We start from the raw sequence: 23,544 nt of genomic DNA on the forward strand, positions 1-23,544 counted from the left end.
AATAAAGAGTAATATGATATTCAGAAGTAAGGTAAATGAAAAATAAAAATAGTAATGAAAACGCATGAAAAAAGGTTGGGGTAAACGAGTCACCCACACCTAATACATGCTTACTCACTTAGGTAAGTGCACTGATAGTCTAGTAGGTGGGTGCCGCAAGCCGTCCAATATACACCCCCAACCGGGAGCCGTGGTGGGTAACTCAATGGAGATAGCCACAAGGCCGCAGCACAAGCAGGCATGGAATCACCACGAGGCACTTCTATAGAGAGTGAAAGATTAGAACCATTAGGAGATATGCAAGGTGTGGAGATGGTGAAGGATTAAGAAAGATAGTAAGGGGAGCTGAATGTTAAGAAGAAAGAGAATATAAAAAAGTTAGGGCTCACCGAGCAAAAAAGTGAGGGGACCAAACATAGGGCTGTTAGCCATGGGAATGCAGTGAAGGAGTGAAAGATTTAATTAAAAGACTGAATGTGATCTGGTGTATAAAAAGCCTCGAGTGACCACACCCTCTAGAGAGCCACCCCCATGAGTATCACCACAAGTCATCCCACCACCGTCACGCCGCATGGCGAAATGGGGGGAGAAGAGGGCTTCCGCCAGCCGGATAGTATATATCTCCAGTCTGGCGGCTCCGAACTGCCCCCATAGTGCCAGCAGTGTGTAAAACTCAACTGCAAGGACGTAGCAGCAATAAAAGAACGCTGCACATCCTGCGTGAATTGCGTGACGTCGACGCACAGTGAGACGCATCCACCCATCAGGCGTCCAATGACGCAAAGGATGGGAGGAGACTAGCAGTGTGCGTCATGGCTCCCGGAAATGGAGATGGAAGCCGGACGTCATAGCAGCACATCCCCACAAGGCACCAGCAGAGCAGCAGACAAGACTGGCAGGTCCAAAATGGAATATATATTGCACATGATTTAAAACTATAAATGAGGTAGTAAACAAAAAGAAAATTGATACAAAAAGGTAAACAAGATAATTACATATAGATGAAAGGGGCTGGCCAAGGTCAATAGTAGCAGAGAAGTACTGATACTTAAGCTGATAGAGCATTACCACATACTTCCATCCCTGAATTCATGTGATGCATAATGGACATTGATTGGGACTTTTAACGAAGCTATGGCCTGGTAAGGTCATGTGCTTCCATCCCACGGGACTTTAAATGAAACTATGGCCTGGTAAGGTCATGCGTTTCCATCCCTATTGTATTCAAAAAAAGAGGGGGGGCAGTTCGGAGCCGCCAGACTGGAGATATATGCTATCCGGCTGGCGGAAGCCCTCTTCTCCCCCCATTTCGCCATGCGGCGTGACGGTGGTGGGATGACTTGTGGTGATACTCATGGGGGCGGCTCTCTAGAGGGTGTGGTCACTCGAGGCTTTTTATACACCAGATCACATTCAGTCTTTTAATTAAATCTTTCACTCCTTCACTGCATTCCCATGGCTAACAGCCCTATGTTTGGTCCCCTCACTTTTTTGCTCGGTGAGCCCTAACTTTTTTATATTCTCTTTCTTCTTAACATTCAGCTCCCCTTACTATCTTTCTTAATCCTTCACCATCTCCACACCTTGCATATCTCCTAATGGTTCTAATCTTTCACTCTCTATAGAAGTGCCTCGTGGTGATTCCATGCCTGCTTGTGCTGCGGCCTTGTGGCTATCTCCATTGAGTTACCCACCACGGCTCCCGGTTGGGGGTGTATATTGGACGGCTTGCGGCACCCACCTACTAGACTATCAGTGCACTTACCTAAGTGAGTAAGCATGTATTAGGTGTGGGTGACTCGTTTACCCCAACCTTTTTTCATGCGTTTTCATTACTATTTTTATTTTTCATTTACCTTACTTCTGAATATCATATTACTCTTTATTATAGATTGAACACGTGCTCTGCTCCTGATGAGTGGTATAAAGGCCACGAAACGTGCGTAGAGCTATCATATGCCGTGCTTCTTTTGAATACATTCAGATTTTGATATTACCCTAATTGGTGTACAAAGACCTTGGTCCTGCAGACATTATGTTACATATGCTTTTATTCAATCTTGCTGCGGTGAACTTTGGAGTTTTATTATTATGATACTTTGTAATATTTATGTTATTATCATGCTGTATTATTATTATCATTATTACCATTATCATGCATTGTTTATTACTTTGTTTATCATTGTATTTATTTATTTCTTGCAAATCCAATTGCAACGATCAATAAAATTCCTATTAGATCACCTTGTATTCTCTTGCTACCACATACTTCATGTAAAGTCCCAATGTCCCCCTTGTTTCCCCCCCCCCCCCCTCTTTTTTTGAATACAATAGGGATGGAAACGCATGACCTTACCAGGCCATAGTTTCATTTAAAGTCCCGTGGGATGGAAGCACATGACCTTACCAGGCCATAGCTTCGTTAAAAGTCCCAATCAATGTCCATTATGCATCACATGAATTCAGGGATGGAAGTATGTGGTAATGCTCTATCAGCTTAAGTATCAGTACTTCTCTGCTACTATTGACCTTGGCCAGCCCCTTTCATCTATATGTAATTATCTTGTTTACCTTTTTGTATCAATTTTCTTTTTGTTTACTACCTCATTTATAGTTTTAAATCATGTGCAATATATATTCCATTTTGGACCTGCCAGTCTTGTCTGCTGCTCTGCTGGTGCCTTGTGGGGATGTGCTGCTATGACGTCCGGCTTCCATCTCCATTTCCGGGAGCCATGACGCACACTGCTAGTCTCCTCCCATCCTTTGCGTCATTGGACGCCTGATGGGTGGATGCGTCTCACTGTGCGTCGACGTCACGCAATTCACGCAGGATGTGCAGCGTTCTTTTATTGCTGCTACGTCCTTGCAGTTGAGTTTTACACACTGCTGGCACTATGGGGGCAGTTCGGAGCCGCCAGACTGGAGATATATACTATCCGGCTGGCGGAAGCCCTCTTCTCCCCCCATTTCGCCATGCGGCGTGACGGTGGTGGGATGACTTGTGGTGATACTCATGGGGGTGGCTCTCTAGAGGGTGTGGTCACTCGAGGCTTTTTATACACCAGATCACATTCAGTCTTTTAATTAAATCTTTCACTCCTTCACTGCATTCCCATGGCTAACAGCCCTATGTTTGGTCCCCTCACTTTTTTGCTCGGTGAGCCCTAACTTTTTTATATTCTCTTTCTTCTTAACATTCAGCTCCCCTTACTATCTTTCTTAATCCTTCACCATCTCCACACCTTGCATATCTCCTAATGGTTCTAATCTTTCACTCTCTATAGAAGTGCCTCGTGGTGATTCCATGCCTGCTTGTGCTGCGGCCTTGTGGCTATCTCCATTGAGTTACCCACCACGGCTCCCGGTTGGGGGTGTATATTGGACGGCTTGCGGCACCCACCTACTAGACTATCAGTGCACTTACCTAAGTGAGTAAGCATGTATTAGGTGTGGGTGACTCGTTTACCCCAACCTTTTTTCATGCGTTTTCATTACTATTTTTATTTTTCATTTACCTTACTTCTGAATATCATATTACTCTTTTTTATAGATTGAACACGTGCTCTGCTCCTGATGAGGGGTATAAAGGCCACGAAACGTGCGTAGAGCTATCATATGCCGTGCTTCTTTTGAATACATTCAGATTTTGATATTACCCTAATTGGTGTACAAAGACCTTGGTCCTGCAGACATTATGTTACATATGCTTTTATTCAATCTTGCTGCGGTGAACTTTGGAGTTTTATTATTATGATACTTTGTAATATTTATGTTATTATCATGCTGTATTATTATTATCATTATTACCATTATCATGCATTGTTTATTACTTTGTTTATCATTGTATTTATTTCTTGTAAATCTAATTGCAACGATCAATAAAATTCCTATTAGATCACCTTGTATTCTCTTGCTACCACATACTTCATGTAAAGTCCCAATGTCCCTCTTTTTCTGGTAGGGACTGATGTGAAGGGGGCTGCTGGTGGGGACTCTCTGATGTGAATGGGGACTGCTGGTGGAGACTCTCTGATGTGAATGGGGACTGCTGGTGGGGACTCTGATGTAAAGGGGGCTGCTGGTGGGGACTCTGATGTGGAGGGGGCTGCTGGTGGGGACTCTGATGTGGAGGGGGCTGCTGGTGGGGCCTCTGATGTGAAGGGGGCTGCTGGTGGGGCCTCTTATGTGAAGGGGCAGCTGGTAGGGACTCTGATGTGAAGGGGGCAGCTGGTGGGGACTCTGATGTGAAGGGGGCAGCTGGTGGGGACTCTGATGTGAAGGGGGGCTTCTGATGGGGACACTCAAAGTTAAAGTGGGCCGGTCATGATGAATTCCAGGGCCAATTTTTTGGCCCAGCCCTGCATATGGTGTACAGAGCGTTTCCCAGAAATGTAATTTCCTGCTTGTGTGATTGGCTTACTGATTTTCCAGAAGTCTGCACTAAGATACAATTCAGATTTTGGGCATCCCCTGGAACAAAAATGTCAAAAGGGAAATTGCATATAAAAAGGGATGCAAGTGCAGCAGCTGATTCCAGAGATTTCTGAGAATTATGAGAATTATGAAATGACTCCCGTTCAAATTCAGTTTGCAGAGGGCCACAAACAAAGAGCTATATCTTCAGAATAACAAAAGGAGGAATCTGCAATAAAGTGTGTTAAAATCCCTGCAACGTGCATAGATCTCCCAGAGGGGAATGTTCTTTTCTAAACAAAAGTGGAGTTACTCTTTACTATTACTGTACTAGAAGAGCTTTTATGTCATATTGATATGAAAAACAAAGAAAAATGTTGCACTTACTAAGCAGCCATCTCTCTTTATCACATGGTTTATGGCATAGGCGTGAGCAAATGGTGTGTCAGATGTGCCTGGGCACACCCTAATCACCCCATACACACTAGCATTATTGCTCTGTGTGCCAGCGTAAAGATAAGAAAGATCTCCAACTTACCGGTTCTGCCATAAGAGAAGTCTCTTCTCTTTCACTGTGCCGGCAGGAAGATTGATCTCCCTGCTAGTCCCATATATATGTAGACACATGTGGGCTTGAGGTTTAGGGTGCACACTCTAATGCAATAGGCTACACATACCTATGGTCTATGGTGTGGCTGTTGGGACAGCTATTTGGGAAGTCAGATATTAGCCATTTAATGTTCTAGTGAGAGTCACAGAACCTGGAGCTACAACCTCGCCAACTATTGCTGTCTTTGTATGCATTTGGCAGATTTCCCCTTCTTTTGTTTCTTTTAACCTCCCTTTTAACCTTCAGATTTTAGGTGCTGAAAGCAGTACCATTATTTTGCGTTTTATATTAGGCCTGTAATTCTTAGCCCTTGTACACACGGTCGGAGATTCCAACAACCAAATCCGTCGGATTTTGTCCGTCAGATTTTGTCTGACGGATCTTGTCCGAAACTATTGCATACACATGGTCGGACAAAGTTGTCGGAAAATCCGATCTTTCAGAACGTGATGACGTAATTTAGTTACGATGGGACTACGTTCAGGCTAGTAGCCAATAGCTTTGATGTAGGAATTTGATCTGAGCATGCGAGGCACTTTGTCCGATCGGAATTCTCTACACATGATCGGAGTATGTCCGATCGGAGCAGTTTCTCGGAAAATATTTCCGGCAAGTTGGAAAATTTGGTCCGACAGATATTCCGACGGAAACAGTCCGATGCATACCACACACAGTCGGAATATCCGACAAAACGCTCCGATCGGACACATTCCGAAGGAATCTCCGACCGTGTGTACAAGGGCTTAGACTCTTGTTTGGATGAATTTAAGTGAATTAATTCTAATGCCGCGTACACACGTAGCGGACTAACCGACTTCCCGCCGGACTGCCCGCCGGACTTTCCGAACGGGCTACTTGCCCACACACGGCACTTTTTCAGCGGACTAATACGGCGTACTAATTCCGCTGGACTATCTGCCGTACTTTTGAAATAAACGGACTCGCCCACACACGAGGAGGAAAGTCCGCTCATTTTGAGCGCGTCTCCAGGTAGGCGGGGCCCGCGAAGGATGCGTCGCTGGCCCCGCCACCTGGTATGGACTTAAAGGGGAACCCCAACGCCCAAAAAATCAGCGTGGGGACCCCCCCCAGGTCCACATCAGACCTTGTCCGAGCACGCTACCCGGCCGGCCAGGAAAGGGGGGGGACGAGCGAGCGCCCCCCCCCCCCCTCCTGAGCCGTACCAGGCCGCGTGCCCTCAACATGGGGGGGTGCCTTGGGGAAAGGGGGCCGCGCGGCCCCCCCACCCCAAAGCACCTTGTCCCCATGTTGATGAGGACAAGGGCCTCTTCCCGACAACCCTGGCCATTGGTTGACGGGGTCTGCGGGCGGGGGGCTTATTGGAATCCGGGAGCCCCCTTTAATAAGGGGGCCCCCGGATACCGACCCCCCACCCTATGTGAATGAGTATGGGGTACATTGTACCCCTACCCATTCACCTGTAAAAAAAAACACAACACACAAGGGTTAAATAGTTTATTGCACAGCTCCGGGGGTCTTCAGTCTTCGGGGGTCTTCTCGCCGGACTCCTCCGCTATCTTCTTCTAGCTCTTTTACTAGCGGAGGAGCCCGGCTTTCTTCCTCGCCGCCGCCCTCTTCTTCCGACTTCGGGGGTCTTGTCCCCCTCTTCGGTTCTTCTTGCCGGGCCACCGCGCCTTCTTCTAGCTCTTTTACAGGTGGTGGCCCGGTCTTCTGTCGCCGCTGTAATCGCCCTGTTTCCCCTGACCTTCCTTTGCAAGTCCTGTAATGAGGTGCTTAAGGCCTGGGAGGCCTATATGAGTAGTGGTTGGAGCCTGGGAATGAGAGTGCCATCTGGGAGCTTGCCTAACTGGGCAGAGCCATAGAAGGGACATCGAGAGAGAAAGACAGGTATACTAAACAGATTACCTTGTTCCTCCCTGACCCTCAGCTGCGGGTCCTGGATGAGGTGATGGTGGATTGAACTAGGTAAATAAGGTGAAGTGGTTTCAACTTTGTGGTGCTCCCAAGGAGAGGAATAGACATGTAGAGGGAAGATATGTTCTTGTGTTCTGTGAAGAAATGGCAGCTACAGAATGTCTACTCCTGTGTATGGCATTCTGTGCTGAAGAATTCTGCTAAAATGTTAAATAGGATGTCAGATGTCATCAAAATCAGTGTGGAACATGTATTTTATGTGTGGAAGATGAGGCAATATATGGTGAACTGTGGCCAGGCATAAAAAGCTACTATAGGTATATAGATGATATACTGATTGTGTGGGAGGGACCAACTACATCTCTTAACCAATTTATCGACCATATCAATGGAAACGAGTATGGAATGAAGTTCAATGTACACGAACAACAGGCTGTCTTTCTGGATTTGCATATATTCAGGGATGGTGACAAACTTTTAACCAAAACCCATTTCAAGAACACTGACAGGAATGGGTACATTCCCATTCAAAGTTGTCACCACCCAAAATGGAAGTCTGCAATCCCAAAGGGACAGCTCATCCGCATACACAGAAACTGTTCAGCATTCAAGGACTATATAGACCAGACTGATGTGCTTATCCAAAGGTTTCAGTACTAGATATTGTTTCACTAACACAAGCACCTTTTTTTTTTTTTCACTGGGGACTGTTTGATTCATTTTATTAATGGTTACCAGTGTATCATTTATTACCTGTATGTCATTTTTTTTTTAGCATTTAGCGCAGTATACTTTTTATAATTTATTAATTGTTCACACCAATTTTACACTGCAGCTGCTTTAATTATGTGGTAAAGCAATTCGTTCTCTTTATCCATAATAACACATACATGAGGTTTTTTCACTTATTTTCATCCTGTGGCGCTTTGGTTCATTTACATATGGTGGAAGGTTAATCCAAAAACAGGTCGGTGGTTGTCCTATCGAAGAAAAAGCAGGGCAGGGACTTGCACAGTTTGGTGCCAACACCCGCCCAATCATTACCCCCCCCTTACAAATATACTGATAAAGGTAGACTAATAGACTTTGAAAGGTTTTAAAAGCTCACAAGTGGAGTGCCTTTGTAGAATGTCTTTCAGATTTGACGCTTGAAATGTGTTGGCCTGCCACTTTGGATGTTTTAGGATTAAATAAATTATCCTTTTTTTTTTCTACAACCCCAGATTCCCATCAAGGTATCTTTTGAAAGTCCTTATATGTTTTGAAAGCTACCAAAACAGAGTCACTCTACTCTACATTACTGACTTTATGTTATTACCAAGCTGCCAATTTTTTTTTTTTTTTTTTTATTGATCCAGCATCTTCAGCTGGCATCTTCTAAAACCTGACAAAGGCTTGAACTTTTTTCCACTCTATAACTTATTAAAAAAAAAATAGTGTTTCAGTTGTACTTTATTAACCTAGAACGGGTTGCTCAGTGACCTTCAAGGATGTCTGCCGCACCCGACTCCGAAACCCAACTATAAATGGCCTCATTTAGTGTGCTTTTATTACTTTATTATTTAGAAACCTGCATTTCTGCATTGAGCTGATAATATAAATGAAAATATTGTAACTGGTCAGGAATGTTTCAGAATTTGGAAAGTGAAAAAGGTAACATAGTCTGGACAGAGGTTATTGGTTCAGCATTTGTTTACCTTAGACATTCCTGTGTAATGACCAAAAAAAGCCTCACAGGAGTTTAAATAACATATCCAAAGTTAACTGTGCTCAATATCTGACGAACCTCTCAGGATGGTAAGTACTGCTCTCGCTTAAAAAAGAAAGGAACTATATAGAATAGTTCATTAATAAAGCATTTCATGATAATATATTTATCAAAAACATTCAGCATTTCCATATGTTAACAATTTCTGATACATAATCACATATTACAGAAAAAGGAATATTTGCATACATTTTCACAAAATAATATAAAAAAATAGTATTTTTTACACAGCAAACAAAATACAATATCATGCTAGCTACTGTACAACAGTTATATATTTCACTACAGTGTATATGCAGCACAGATATTATATAAAACTGACAGTTTTGAGCCCGTATATTGCTTTTTTATATACTTTTTTTTTTTTTACTGATTTCTGTTTGGAGAGTAACCCTTTATAATTACAAATCGATGATATTATCCAACTTTTTTTTTTTTTTTTTTTTTTTTTTTTTTATTATTATTATCCAACATTGTTAATCAAATGCTTATGTCAACAGTGAACATGCAGATAAAGTCTGAACACAAAGTCAGGTATAAAAAATGTAAAAGCGTTGGATATGTTTCAGAAAGATATATCTGTAGAACTGAACTATACACTGAAAATATTTCCCAGACTAAGCTTCCCGACAAACCAATATTTTTGAGTTACATTTTAAAAAAATACAATCATTTTGAGGCTGCATGATCAAAAGACATAGTATAATAATTTTAACAAACGTATTGTTTTTTTATTTCTAAACTGACAGGTTTTAAAAATGAAGGTTTACATAATTATTTATTTAGATGTTTCATTAAATTGGCATCAGTGGCTTAAGACAGTGAATATACAAGAAACTAATGACAAATTCAATGGAGCTGATTTACAAAAGGATTAGAGGCTGTTCACTTACCAAAGTGAATGGGGTTACCTTACTAATAGAGTAAAAGCTGTTCACTCAGCAAAGTGAACCTGTTCCACTACGTCAGTAATTCAACCCTAATATTCACTTTGCAAACTGAATTCTAATGAATAATGATATATATACATTACAAGGTTCAACTTATTCATTAACATATACATTTCTAAGTGAACAGTCTCTACTTAATTATTATATGAACCTATCATCACCAACTGGTGTAGGTACCCTGCTTCCTTACACATTGTATAATATTGTTCACTATTCTAGGCTATAGGAATGTAGTCAAAGATCAGACTGTGTTATACAGTATATTGGTGGTTTTGTCATAAGGAAGTAAAGTTATTAATTTTATTGTTCATTGAACAGTCCCTTAGAAAGGTACCATTTTTCATTAAAATACGTTCAGTGATATCTATTCAATGGTAGTGCATTGGTATTAGATTCTAACATAAACTTGCTAATGACATAATCACGTATGTAACTTCAACCAGATTCACTATAGTAGTAATAGGAGTGTGGGGGGGGGGGGGGATAAAACATTGCAAATCCCACTCAGAAACAGACAGATTTGATGTTTGGTGACAGTTAAAGTGGTTGTCTTTTTTAGAAGTTTAACTTACAGGTAAGCCTATAATAAGGCTTACCTGTAGGTAAAAAAAATCTTCTAAACCTGTATGTTTTAGGAGATATTCCCTTGGCAATGCGGCACATGCGCACAGGGGCTTCTCGGCTGAAAGTCTGGCAGACGCTGGAACCTGCCGGAAAGAGATCTCCCACGAATATGCGCGGGAGTGACAATATCGTGGCTCCAGCCACTCACAGCGCCGGAGCCGCGATACCCGGAAGACACGCTGAGGGAACATGTCAGCTCCCTCGGCGTGGTTCGGGCAAGATATCGGGGCCTCCTTTTAAGGTATTTCATAATGAGCTAGTATGCGGTGCATGCTAGCTCATTATGCCTTTTCCCTTGCAGGTCAGAAAAAAAAAAAACGCCAGCGGGTTTACTACCGCTTTAACCGCAGACTTAAACAGGAAGGTAACATCCACAAAATGATGAGGCAACTGTGTAAATATCAAACACTGAATAAAACTGTTCCAAAAATAAGATGCACAAGTATAGCGCTGATGTAAACACTGCATTATGTAGGTACTCAAAAAGCAGCATGTCCATTCACTAGAAATCAGTGGCATTCCTAAGAATGTAGCTTATCCATTCACTAGCCTCTGGTGACACCAATAAGTTTGCAGCCTACCCATTACAAATCAGTGACACCACTGAGGATGCAGCATATTTATTCACTAGATTCTGATGACATCACTGAGAATGTAGCCTATCCATTCACCAGAGACCAGTGACATCACTTAGAATGCAGCCTATCCATTCACCAGGTATCAGTGACATCACTTAGAATGCAGCCTATCTATTCACCAGAGACCAGTGACATCACTTAGAATGCAGCCTATCCATTCACCGGAGACCAGTGACTTCACTTAGAATGCAGCCTATCCATTCACTAAAGATTAGTGACATCACAGACTGCAGCCTATCCATTTACTAAAGATCAGTGACATCAGAGAATGCAGTCTATCCATTCACCAGAGACCAGTGACATCACTTAGAATTCCGCCTATCCACTCATCAGAGACCAGAGACATCACTGAGAATGCAGCCTATCCATTCACTAAAGATCAGTGACATCACAGGGAATGCAAGCTGTCTGTTCTGTGGATATCAGTGAAATCACAGAGCATGCAGCCTATCTATTCTATAGAGACTGCTACAATCAATGAAAATACGGCTTGTCCATTCTTTAGAGAATAGTGACATCATTGAGAATTCAGCCTGTCCACTTATTTGAGTCTAGCAATCCTGCAAAGAATATAGCTTATGCATTACTTAAAAGGGAAGTAAAGTCTATTTTTATAAAAGTGCTGATAGGCAGACTTTTTATTACAGATGAGACTTTGTATTACTCTTATGTCATGGATACTTCTACCTGACTGTAAGCAGGTTTATGTACACTGAGCTCTGGATGCAATTCTGTTCCGTGTTGAAGTACCCCCTGCACACATGTGCAGGTGCTATTTCATCCTGACCTGGGCAATCAAGATGGCTGAAAACTCTGAACCTGGAGTAGGAGGTAGAAGATATCACCGCCCATGGAGGATTGCAAGGATGGAATCGCTTTTCTGGATGAAGTCAGGTGCTGGGCCACACTAATATGGGGTAGTAGACATTGGGGTGGATTTACTAAAGGCAAATCCACTTTGCACTGCAAGTGCACTGAAAATGCAGTTGCTGTAGATCTGCGGGGAAGTTCTGAAATGAGGGGAAGCTCTGCTGATTCTATCATCCAATCATGTGCAAGCTAAAATGCTGTTTTTTATTTTCCTTGCATATGCCCTTCAGATCTACAGCGACTGCACTTCCAAGTGCACTGAAAGTGCACTTGTAGTGCAAAGTGGATTTGCCTTTAGTAAATAATCCCCATTGCCTTTTTATCTACTAAGATACTGGTGATGTTATGGTGGACCTTCCTCCTCTGATCAGCAGGGGGAGTGCTAAAGCCAAGCAACCCCTTAGACTTCTATGCAAAATGCTGAGAATCCTGGGAGTTGTAACTTGTGATGGCAGCCACATAAGATAGTAGACTCCATAACCTACAGATCCCAGTATGTACTGTGCAGTAGAAGTGGAAGGATGATCTTTATTAAACTTCCCAGGAAAGTGGGATCAAAGGAGTTAGAGAGAGCGCACCTCTATCTGGATATTCACCTGCCACCTGTTTATATATTTTCTGTAAAAATGCTTTGAAACTACTGAGCTAACCCAAACCTATTTTTCTTACTTACCTTTCAGAGATACCTTGTGGCTATTGTATTGATTGCTGGTACCTATTTGATTGTGTGTGATGCAGGCTGTTTTTACCAGCTAGCTGAAAAGGGTGAAGAGCCAGTAAAGGGTGAGTTGAAGTTTTTTCACCCTATAGTAAAGCTAATAGCAGAACATAGACTTCAGCTGCATCTAAATTCAAAAAGTTATATGCAGTCTTTGCAACCCTCCCAGCCTGCAGGGGAGCATCAGACTTTGGTGGACCTCCATTATGGATAAGGGCTCTCAGAAGTCTCACCACAAAGGAGAAGAGAAGAGGAGCCATCCAATATGCATACGTGATGAAATCATTGCACGATGCATCCAAGCAAAACAATGTAAACTAGACATGTGTGATTAGTTTCGTATGAAACCAAAATTTGTACGAATTTCCAAAAATTCGTACGAATCCGAAATACCAATTTTTATATGTATGAATTCCGAACGAATTATGAAATTTTGTTTACGAATTGTGGATCCAAATTCATAACAAAAATTCATAATCAACAAAAATTTTACGAACCCTAAATGTTAAAAACCCCAGGAAGTCAACACAGCACAGAGATGGTGGGAGCCCCCCTAATGATAAAGTCATCATAACAAAAATTCGTAATTGTTACAAAAAGTTAATGAACCTAAAAGTTAAAACCCCAGGAAGTCAGCACAGGGATTGTGGGAACCCTATAGGGAATTTCTATGCTTAGGAATTTCATACGAAATTTCGGTAAAGAATTTCTGAATTTTGGATCCAAATTAACAGAAACATGACTGGTGTTTTGTGCACCAATCAGAGGAAGTCAGCACAGCACAGGGACAGTGGGTGTACAGACCCTGGAACTTAGCACAGGGATGGTGGGAACCCCTCATAATGATAAATATATCATAATGAACTTTCATTATTTTAACGAAAAGTCAATGTAACTAAAGTTTAAAAACCCAGGAAGTCAGCACAGCACAGGGATGGTGGGAACCCCTCATAATGGGCACAGCGGGTGTACAGTCAGACCCGGGAACTCAGCACAGGGATGGTGGGAACCCCTCATAATGGACACAAAGCTCGTGTACAGACCTGGTAACTCAGCACAGGGATGGTGGGAACCCTATGGGAATTTTTATGCTTACAAATTTCATACAAAATATGAAATTTCGCTAACGAATTTCGGATCCAAATGAACAGAAACATGATTGGTGTTTTGTTCACCAATCAGAGGAAGTCAGCACAGCACAGGGATGGTGGAAACCCCTCATAATGATAAATTCATCATAACGGACATTCGGAATTGTTATGAAAAGTTAACAAACGTAAAAGTTAAAAACCCAGGAAGCCAGCACCACACAGAGATGATGGAAACCACTCATAATGATAAATTCGAACTTTTGTTATTTTTACAGAAAGTTAGCGAAACTAAAGGTTAAAAACCCAGGAAGTCAGCACAGCACAGGGATGGTGGGAGCCCCTCATAATGATAAATTCATCATAATGAACTTTCGTTATTTAAGGAAAAGTTTACGAAACTAGCAAAAATTCGCATTTCGTACGTACCCGAATTGAATTTCGTACACTAATTACGAAATACAATTTTTTTTTCATACGGAATGAAATGGAACGAAACAAAACACATTTTTGGATGCCACCCATGTCTAATGTAAACCTCCAGAAACAAATAGAGTGTGCTTAAAGCACTCATTTTCACCATATACAGTATAGGTGTTTTCTTTTTTAATGGAGTTACAATAAAAGCTAAGTTTTATAAGTGAGTACTAGATCCTAGGAGCATTGATTGATTATTAGTCCAGCTGTAGTTCTTGTTTTAATGTTGTGGTTTCCATGACTCAGTTTGGGTTCAGTATTAAATATGTTGAGGATGTTTTCTACCCTGCTATAACAATTCTGTAGCTGAAGGACTAGTATATAACATAATAAACAGTATCACCTACCCTATATAAGGTAATTGGTGATAAACTTGCTGCTGCTATTCATGACATAAGTTAAAAATGTGAAAGAAAATGAGAATGCCATAGCGCAAACAAGCTTAATTGGGTAATAGTGCTAATGTAGACTAAATGTGCAAAAAACAAAACAAAATTCATGAAATTTCATAAGAACGCATGTAGCCAGTGAAATTTCAAAATGTGCAAACATGCATATATACAACTCCAATTACGAAATTGCTTTAGCAAGTGCTAGGCTTAAACTAAATGTGCCAAAAAAACAATAAAAAATGAAATTCATATATAAGCATGTAGCTAGTGAAAGTTCAAATAAATGTCCAAAAAAGCATATATAAAATTCCAATTGCAAAATGTATTTTGCAAATGTTGTGCTTAACCACTTGCCTACTGTGCACTAACACCCCCTTCCTGCCCAAGGCCCCTTTAAGCTTTCAGCGCCGTTGCACCTTGAATGACAATTGCGCAGTCGTGCTAAACTGTACCCAATCTGCATTTATGGGCACTGATAGGTGGCACTGATATATGACACTGATGAGCACTGATAGGCAGCACTGGTGGGCACTGATAGGTGGCACTGGTGGGCACGGATAGGCGGCATGAATAGGTGGTACAGATGGGCACTGATGGGCACTGATGGGTGGCATTGATGGGCGACACTGATTGGCATTGATGGACAGCAGTGATGAGCATTGATAGGCAGCACTGATAGGCAGCACAGATTGCCAGCACTGACTGGAATGGCTAATGGCACTGATTTGTGGCACTTGTGGGCAGTGGTGGGCACTGATTGCTGCCATTGGTGGGCACTGTATGCTGACATTGGTAGGCACTGTATTGTTGCACTATATGTCTTTCTTGTAATCGGGGCAATGATGATTACATGGCTCTTTTACACATGGTTAAAGAGCCGCGGACGCGGGTCTTTACACAGATCAGGGTCACGCCATGTCCTAGCAACACGGTGCGGCCTCGATCGCCGAGCTGCACGCCTGCTCCGGTACGCCCTCATATGACGGCATCCCAGAACAAGAGCCGCACCGCCCTGCCATAACTTGACAGTGGGCAGGCAGCAACAAGTGAAACAAAATGTGTAAAAAGGCCAATGGAAAATGAAAATTCATAAACGAGTGAGTAGCCAGTGAAAGTTAAAATAGATGTGCGAAAATGCATATATAAAGTTCCAATGGCAACATTTCTTTCCCAAGTGCTGCTTTTACTGGCTACATGCTTGTTTATGGATTTAATTTTTTATTGTTTTTTTTTTTGGCACATTTAGTTTAAGCCTAGCACTTGCTAAAGAAATTTTGTAATTGGAGTTGTATATATGCATTTTTGCACATTTTGATTTTTCATCGGCTTCATGCTTGTTTATGAAATTTCATAAATATATTGTTTTTTTTTTTGCACATTTAGTCTTCATTAGCACTAGTACATAATATGCATTTTACTGCAGGTGGCTACGAGTATTGTTTGATCAGTGTTACAATCATTGCAGTTGCCTGTAATAGCATCACCTGCAATACCTAATTTAATAGTAGTAAATGTACCTCTAGCGATAGCCCCGAAGGAGCTGCTTAAGTTTGTTCAGTTCGTTACACTGCCTCTCCACCCCAAAGAGCTGTCTCAGCCCCTCTGGCACACCTAACCAACAGTGTACTTGCAAACACAGTATAACAGACACAAATGTAACGTTGTTTACTGGGAGACTTTCCACAATCGAACAGTGATCTGGTAACTCAATCAAGAATGGCAAACTGTGATCTTTAATAGTGTTAATCAAACCCAAACTGCAGACTTCAAAATAACACAGTCAAACAACTTAAAGAGGGGTTCCCACTTAAAAAAAAAAAAGAAAAGTCAGCAGCTACAAATACTGCAGCTGCTGACTTTTAATAATTGGACACTTACCTGTCCTGTAGTCCAGCGATGCGGGGGATTGAAGCCCCGCTCGACCCCCCTCCACTTGGCGGAGCCAGCACCTTAACTGTGGGCGCCTGGTTGTGGCTTCACAGCCGGGCACCCACTGCGCATGCGCGAGCCATGCCGTGCGCTGTCACTGGCCGCGCAATCATCTGGGACCGGTCACGTGTCCCAGATGATTGACGCGAGGGAGGGGGGAGAGGCGATCTCCCTTCCTGCGCCGAGGGAAGTGACTTAAGGAGGCAGACTACGAGGGACCCCTTAGCAACAGGCATTTAGAGGTGAGTAAAAAAAAATGTCTCCAAATGTTTTTTTTTCCTTTTTTTTATTTTTTTTTTTTAAGCACATTCATAATTTTTGTTTTTTTGGGCTGGAACTCCACTATAAATAGGTCTAGAGTGGCCTATGCACTCAAGCATAAAGGGGAATTGATCTGACTTAACAACAGTCAATCTGTTTACCTAAAATCCTGAAATCACAGACCCAGGTAGTTAAATGTGAGGCAATAGGCCACAAATGCAATTTATCACTTTAACCACTTAAGGACAGAGCCTCTTTTTCACACTTGTTTACCAGTTCAAATCCGTTTTTTTTTTATGTTAAAAAATGACTTAGAGCCCCCAAACATTATATATATATATATAGATTTTTTTTTTCTAACACCCTAGAGAATAAAATGGCAGTCGTTGCAATACTTTCTGTCACACCCTATTTGCACAGGGGTCTTACAAGCACACTGTTTTTGGAAAAAAATACACATTTTGAGATAAAAAATAAGACAACAGTGAAGTTATCTCATTTTTTTTATATTGTGAAAGATAACATTATGCTGAGTAAATTGATATCCCACATTTCATGCTTCAAAATTGTGCCCGCTCGTGGAATGGTGACAAACTTTTACCCTTAAAAATCTTCAAAAATGTCTACAGGTTACCAGTTTTGAGGTACAGAGGAGGTCTGGGGCTCTCACTCTAACGATGGCAGCGATACCACACATTAAACACTGTTTTCATATGCAGGTGCTACTCAAGTATGCATTCGCTTGTGCGCACAAGCTCGTCGGGGTGGGGCGCTTTAAAAAAGTTATATTTTTTTCTTATTTATTTTACTTTTCATTTTTTATTTTGACACTGTCTGTTAAAAAAAAAAGGGTCACTTTTATTCCTTCCTATTACAAGGAATGTACACATCCCTTGTAATAAAAAAAAAAAGCATGACAAGACCTCTCAAATATGAGATCTGGGGTCATATTTACACTAAAATGCAATAAAAAAAAAGTCAGTTAAAAATAAAAAAAATTCTCCATTAAGAGCTAAAAGTGATGTTTGACATCGCTTCCACCCTCCCATGTTATAGAGCCGAGCAGGGGACATCTTCCCCTCAGTCGGCAACCAGGCCTCCACGGGAGAGGATGCGATCGTCTCCGCTGCTATCAGCAGGTCAGGTAAGCGGCGGGGACGACCGGAGCGCGACGGGAAGAGGGTGGGCACCTCTCCCGCTGCCAATAAAAGTGATCTTGCGGCGAATCTGCTGTAGAGATCACTTTTATCCTAAAGAGAAACGCATGCCGTTCCCAAAAATACTGAGGTTATGGCAGCTAGCTGCTGCCATAACCCCGTTATTTAGATTCAAAGTACCGACGTATGGGTTTGCGTTCCCCTTTAAAGATAGTCACAGGAATCACTAAATTACTGATACTGTAACAGAAAGGGTCCTCACAATGGAGATATCCAGGATCTTCGGGTAGCCTGGCGTTGGTGCATTGGTGTCCTGTTGAGCAGAATAAATAAAGGGGTACTTGAAAGTATCCTGGTAGGCAAAGTGGGATGTGGGATGCTAGCAGTATCCAAAGTAGAATGTAGTGACTGTTCAGCAGGGTGCAAGCATTCCTACAAATGTGGGCACTGGTAAGGCAATGTTGCTTGACTACTATGTCTTTAAAGATGGGCAAACGCCCGCTTGCCCACCCTGTGACCAGAGGATCAAGTGACCAGTTCCCCGAAAGGCCCGACTGGCCACCTTTAACCAGATCGGCCCATGCCCTCAGGAACCTGGAGATATAGCCGGGATCCCTTTCAGGCTGGATGTCTGTCTCCATCCGTCTCCTGGAACCGTGGCAGGATCAACACACTGACCTCTGGAGCCATGGCTGGATGGATCCCCTCCGTGGGTAACAGCAGCCCCTCAGATCATGTCTGTGTCTCTCTCACCCCCTCATCGACTGACTTTTACCACAGAACACAAAATGGAGTCTTTTACTTTCCTGTCAGCAAAGCCTCCTGAGATTTGTATTTTTCCCTGTATACCAGTCTATGGGGCTGTATTGTGTGGGAACTGCATGTCCCAGAATCTATTGCAGCTCTCCTTGCAGTTCAGTACAGTCTCTCCCATTGGCTGTTGTAACTGTGCCTTTAATTGGTTTTCTTCTTCCGGCCAATAGGGGCACAAGAGAGGTTTCTGAATGCACAGCTCTGTGTGAGTCAGCTCACATTACATTACTCAGTCAGTGAAAACAGGAAGATGGAGGGGGGGGGGGGCTTTCAGGCTGGAAAGCCTATGTACATGCAGTCATCTGTGGTAATGTACATGCAGCCCATCTGTGTTAATGCAAGTCTTTGGCTGCAATACCCGCTACATACCCTTCTGTGTAGGCAAGGGTAACTACAGGAAAGTTGCCATCACCATGAACAATCAAAGGAGAGGATTTACAAAAACTTAAACAGAAGTTCCGCAAATCATGCTGCACTCCATAAATGGGCTGGCTGTGGGGGGGGGGGAGAGGGGGCTGAACTTCTGTCTGAGTTTGTCATGGGGCATCTGCGGCTAGCTTGTCCCGGATGTGGGTGCAGATACCTGGATTATACAGGTATCTGCACCCCCCTCCCCCAATTGTGGCACCGGAGGGGGGGAGGGTTCCGATAAGCGGACCTTCCACTTTAGGGTGGAGGTCCACTTTAAATCATGAGCTATAACCTAATTTCTCATCAGGTGGTACCCCAGGCAGTAAATCTACTCAACTCTAAAAGGTAATTATGTTATATTTTTGTAACAAGTAACTATAGTTTTATTAAGGGAGCTCCAAAATAGTCTATTTTTTTTATTTACAAGCAAGTGTCTATGAAATTTTGATACATTTAAAAAGGCAGATTTTTGGGGGCACCAGGGGGTACTTAGTAAACATCCAATGTAATAAAAAAAATGATGTAATCTAATAACATTGTTACACCAGTCAAACCACTAAGATTACATCCAAGAACAACCTTGTTGTTTCAGGCAAATTAAGTTGAAAGAATAATAACATAAGCAGTAACCAAATATCAGAGTTATACACATGAAAGGTTATACTGGACATGACACATCTAATCATAACCATAACATTAACCCCTTTTCAGTTGTCCGCCAGACCAGACAGTGGGGCAAATGCTTGTATTGTCCTTCTTATTAACAGAAGAATAGAAAGTACTTACCCTTGTCCGTTATCTACATTTATGTCCTACTGGTGCAGAGTTTTGTACTAACCACAGTATCGGGGTTAGTAGAGAGCACACATCTCCAACAAGAGCAAACTTAGTCGTCTACTACTGCAGATATGTCAAGGATGGTAGCTCAATTACAACAGATAAGAACTGTCAGGATTTAGGTATTTTGGGTAATAGCTATCTTATTTTCTGCAGGATGTCTCTATCGGGGAAAAATGTATCCACTTGGCGAATCATGGAGAACAGAGCACTGTTTTGACTGTCGTTGTCGCGAAGACGGGGAAATGACATGCTGTCAATCGTATGTTGATATTTTTAGCATTTCAATAGATGTATTATTTGTTAATAATTTTTTCCAATTTCCAATAAAGTATTAAGGAAAGTAAAGCTGCAATCGTATTCTGTTCTGCTTCCCACTAAGTCTATTTCTTTATATTCTTTGCCTACGAAAAATCTGTTTTTAAGAGAATGTATTCTTTTTTTTTAGATACACAGTGCATTTAAAAGAGACCAGCTTTTTGTAAATAATATTCTATGATTTTTATAAGCTAACGTTGTCTAACCTTGGAATGTGGATAGTGTACAGTGCCTTGAATAAGCATTCATACCCCTTGAAATTTTCCGCATTTTGTCATATTAGATGGTGTCTGTCTCTATGTGAGAAGTGATCTCAAAGCGAGTGTGAAAGAGAACCTAGTTGATGGAGAGTGTTATGAGTTTGAAGCATTGTGGGTGGAACTGTACAGGGCCGCTGATAGGGCAGTACAACCAGCCCTATTGTACCAGGCCTGGCCAGCAGGGGGGGCCCGAGCAGCTTTTAACTTCTAGTTAAAAAAAAAAAGCAAAATAACTATATTAACCCGCACCCACTTGATTACTAAGGTATATAAGGAATATATATTCATTTCCTGGGCCCCATCAGGTTACCAGAGGTGCCCAGGAGGTGAAAGCAGAAGAGGGACTTTTTTTCCATTTTTGGGTGCAGGGATACAATTGCATGCTGTTCTCAGTATACCTGCACAAACTAAAGTTCTTCCTGCTCACTGTGTGCCTCTCCAGTAAGTTCTGCAGCCTGAGGGACTTATCACTGAGGGCTGAGACAGACAGAGCAGCGGGAGTAATCTGACCAACAGCAGTGGTGCACAGGCAAGCAGTCCCCTGCACATATACAGACACTGACAGGTCACACTATTGTAGAATGTGCAGTCCCCAGACTCTGTGTGCTCATGGTTATTATCATTATGATGATCAGGGCACAGCAGGTGCTGTATGGCTTTGTCAGTGTAACATGACTGTGTGGTGCTGACTTTCCTGATATATAGCTGTACTGTGTGTTACAGACTAACTCAGCACAGCCATAACAAAGTCAGCACCACACAGTCATGTTACACTGACAGAGCCATATATCATGAGCACATAGTGAGATACTACTTTTACACATGTGATGGTGGAAGGGACAGTAAAAACACAGCCAAGCTGCATTTTTACCACCCCCAAACCAGACCCCTTTGATAACCTTTCACCCAAGCTTTGCAATTAGGTCCTTTTTCATGCAGACCTGATTGAAAGCTCCATGTAGGTTTACAGGTATGAACTGGCCTGTGTGCATTTAGATCCACCTTCCTCCGTGTCCATTCAGGTAGGAAAAAAAAATTGGAAAAGAATATCCTTTTCTATTTTTCCATACCTAAATGTGACAGATCAGAGGTAGCCTGATGTAAATGGACACAACTTGGTGGTGTATGAAGACACAAACTGAAAGGGCACAGATGTCAAAACACTGACATCTCTCCCATTCAGATGCAGTTATGAATGGTGGGGCGCTATAAATGTTACATGTTCCAGCTCCTGCCTCCAGACCCCCCCCCCCACCCTGACAGTGTGGAGGCAGGGGTGGAATGAGGGGTGGGGTTGTGGGCGGAGCCAGGGTGGGTTGTGGGCAGGGTCAAGGGGGCCCCATCGGGTAGGCTGTATGGGGCCCCATGATTTCTAACAGCGGCCCTGGAACTGTGCATGGATGTACGTAATTCAAAGGTTGTCATTTGAGTTTGTTATAGACCACCCAATGTTAATGAGGAGGTGGGGACTCAGCTCCTTGCATAGATGTAAAGGGTTGCAAGGGCTGGGACAGTGATACTAATGGGGGATTTTAACTACTCAGAAATTGACTGGAGTAATTGCACTGATGGGGCAGTTAAAGGGCAAAAATGAATAAACCTAATACAAGACAAGGTTATAGTCCAGTTTGAGGCCCTGACAAGGAATTACGCTCTGCTGGACTTGGTAATCTCAAGCCATGCAGAGCTTATTACCAATATTCATATAAAAGAACATCTGGGTAGCAGTGACCATATCATGATTTCATTTAATGTTAGCTGTAAGCAACAAACACATACAGGTAAAATAAAAACACTTAACTTTAAGAGAGCAAATTTTTCAATGATGAGGGCTGCTCTCCAGCACTTAGACTGGGAGGGAATATTGGCATCAATGGACACGGAACATAAAAGGGAATTCTTCAAAGTGACTGTATGTAAACTCACTGCATAGTATATTCCCATGGGCAATAATTTTAGAAGGCTAAAAATAAAACCTATGCAGCTCACAGCCAAAGTTAAACTGGCTATAAATAATAAAAAATCGCTTTATAAAACTAAAGGGATACTATCATCATTTTAATGTTACAAAGAATATACCAGAATATGTAAAAAGATGATTTCAAGGATGCAAAAATTAAAAATGAATGACAGATTGCAAAAGATAGTAGGACAAACCCCCAGAAATTCTTCAAATATATTAATAGTAAAAAGGTCAGGTCTGAGCATGTGGGCCCTTTACAAAATAATCTAGTGTGGGTGACTGGGGACAAAGAGAAGGCAAATTTATTAAATACTTTCTTTAGTTCTGTATATACAAATGAGCATGGGGGGGGGGGGCTCATGTCCATAATGGGGGTGGTAGTGACACAGCCCCAAATGATCCACAATGGCTCAAAAGTGATATGGTCCAGAAATATTTAGACAGAATAAAGGTGGATAAAGCACCTGGACCTGATGGTATCCACCCACAGATCCTAAAAGAATTGAGCTCTGTCATTTCAAGGCCATTGTTTCTAATATTTAGGGACTTGTTAATGACTGGAATGGTACCACGGGATTGACGCAGGGCCAATGTGGTGCCTATATTTAAAAAGGGATTAACGTCTGTACCAAGTAACTATAGACCCGTTAGTTTATCTATAGTAGGGAAGATATTGGAGAGTTTAATAAAAGACCACATAGACAAGTTTTTGCTGGAAGAAAATATTTTAAGCAACATACAGCATGGATTCATGAAAGACAGAAGTTGTCAAACAAACCAGATTTCTTTTTATGAGGAGGTAAGTAAAACCTTGGACAGAGGGGTGGCTGTGGACATGGTATACCTGGATTTTGCAAAAGCGTTTCACACAGTTCTCCACACACAGCTCATGTGTAAGGTAAAGTCTACAAGCTTGGAAAGATCAATTTGTAAATGTATAGAAAACTGGCTAAAATTAGGTTTAATGTTGATAAATGTAAAGTTATGCACTTGGGGGCTAAAAATATGCATGCATCACACATGCTAGGGGGAGTACAACTGGGGTAATCAGTGGTGGAGAAGGATCTGGGGGTTCAATATAAGGTCATCACAGAGGACAAGGGGGCACATTTTACATCTAGAGCAAAAAAGATTTAATCTCCAAATAC

Source organism: Lithobates pipiens, unplaced genomic scaffold (genome assembly GCF_037356315.1).
Source record: "Lithobates pipiens isolate NorthernLeopardFrog02 unplaced genomic scaffold, aLitPip1_a1.2 Scaffold_25, whole genome shotgun sequence".
NCBI lineage: Eukaryota > Metazoa > Chordata > Amphibia > Anura > Ranidae > Lithobates > Lithobates pipiens.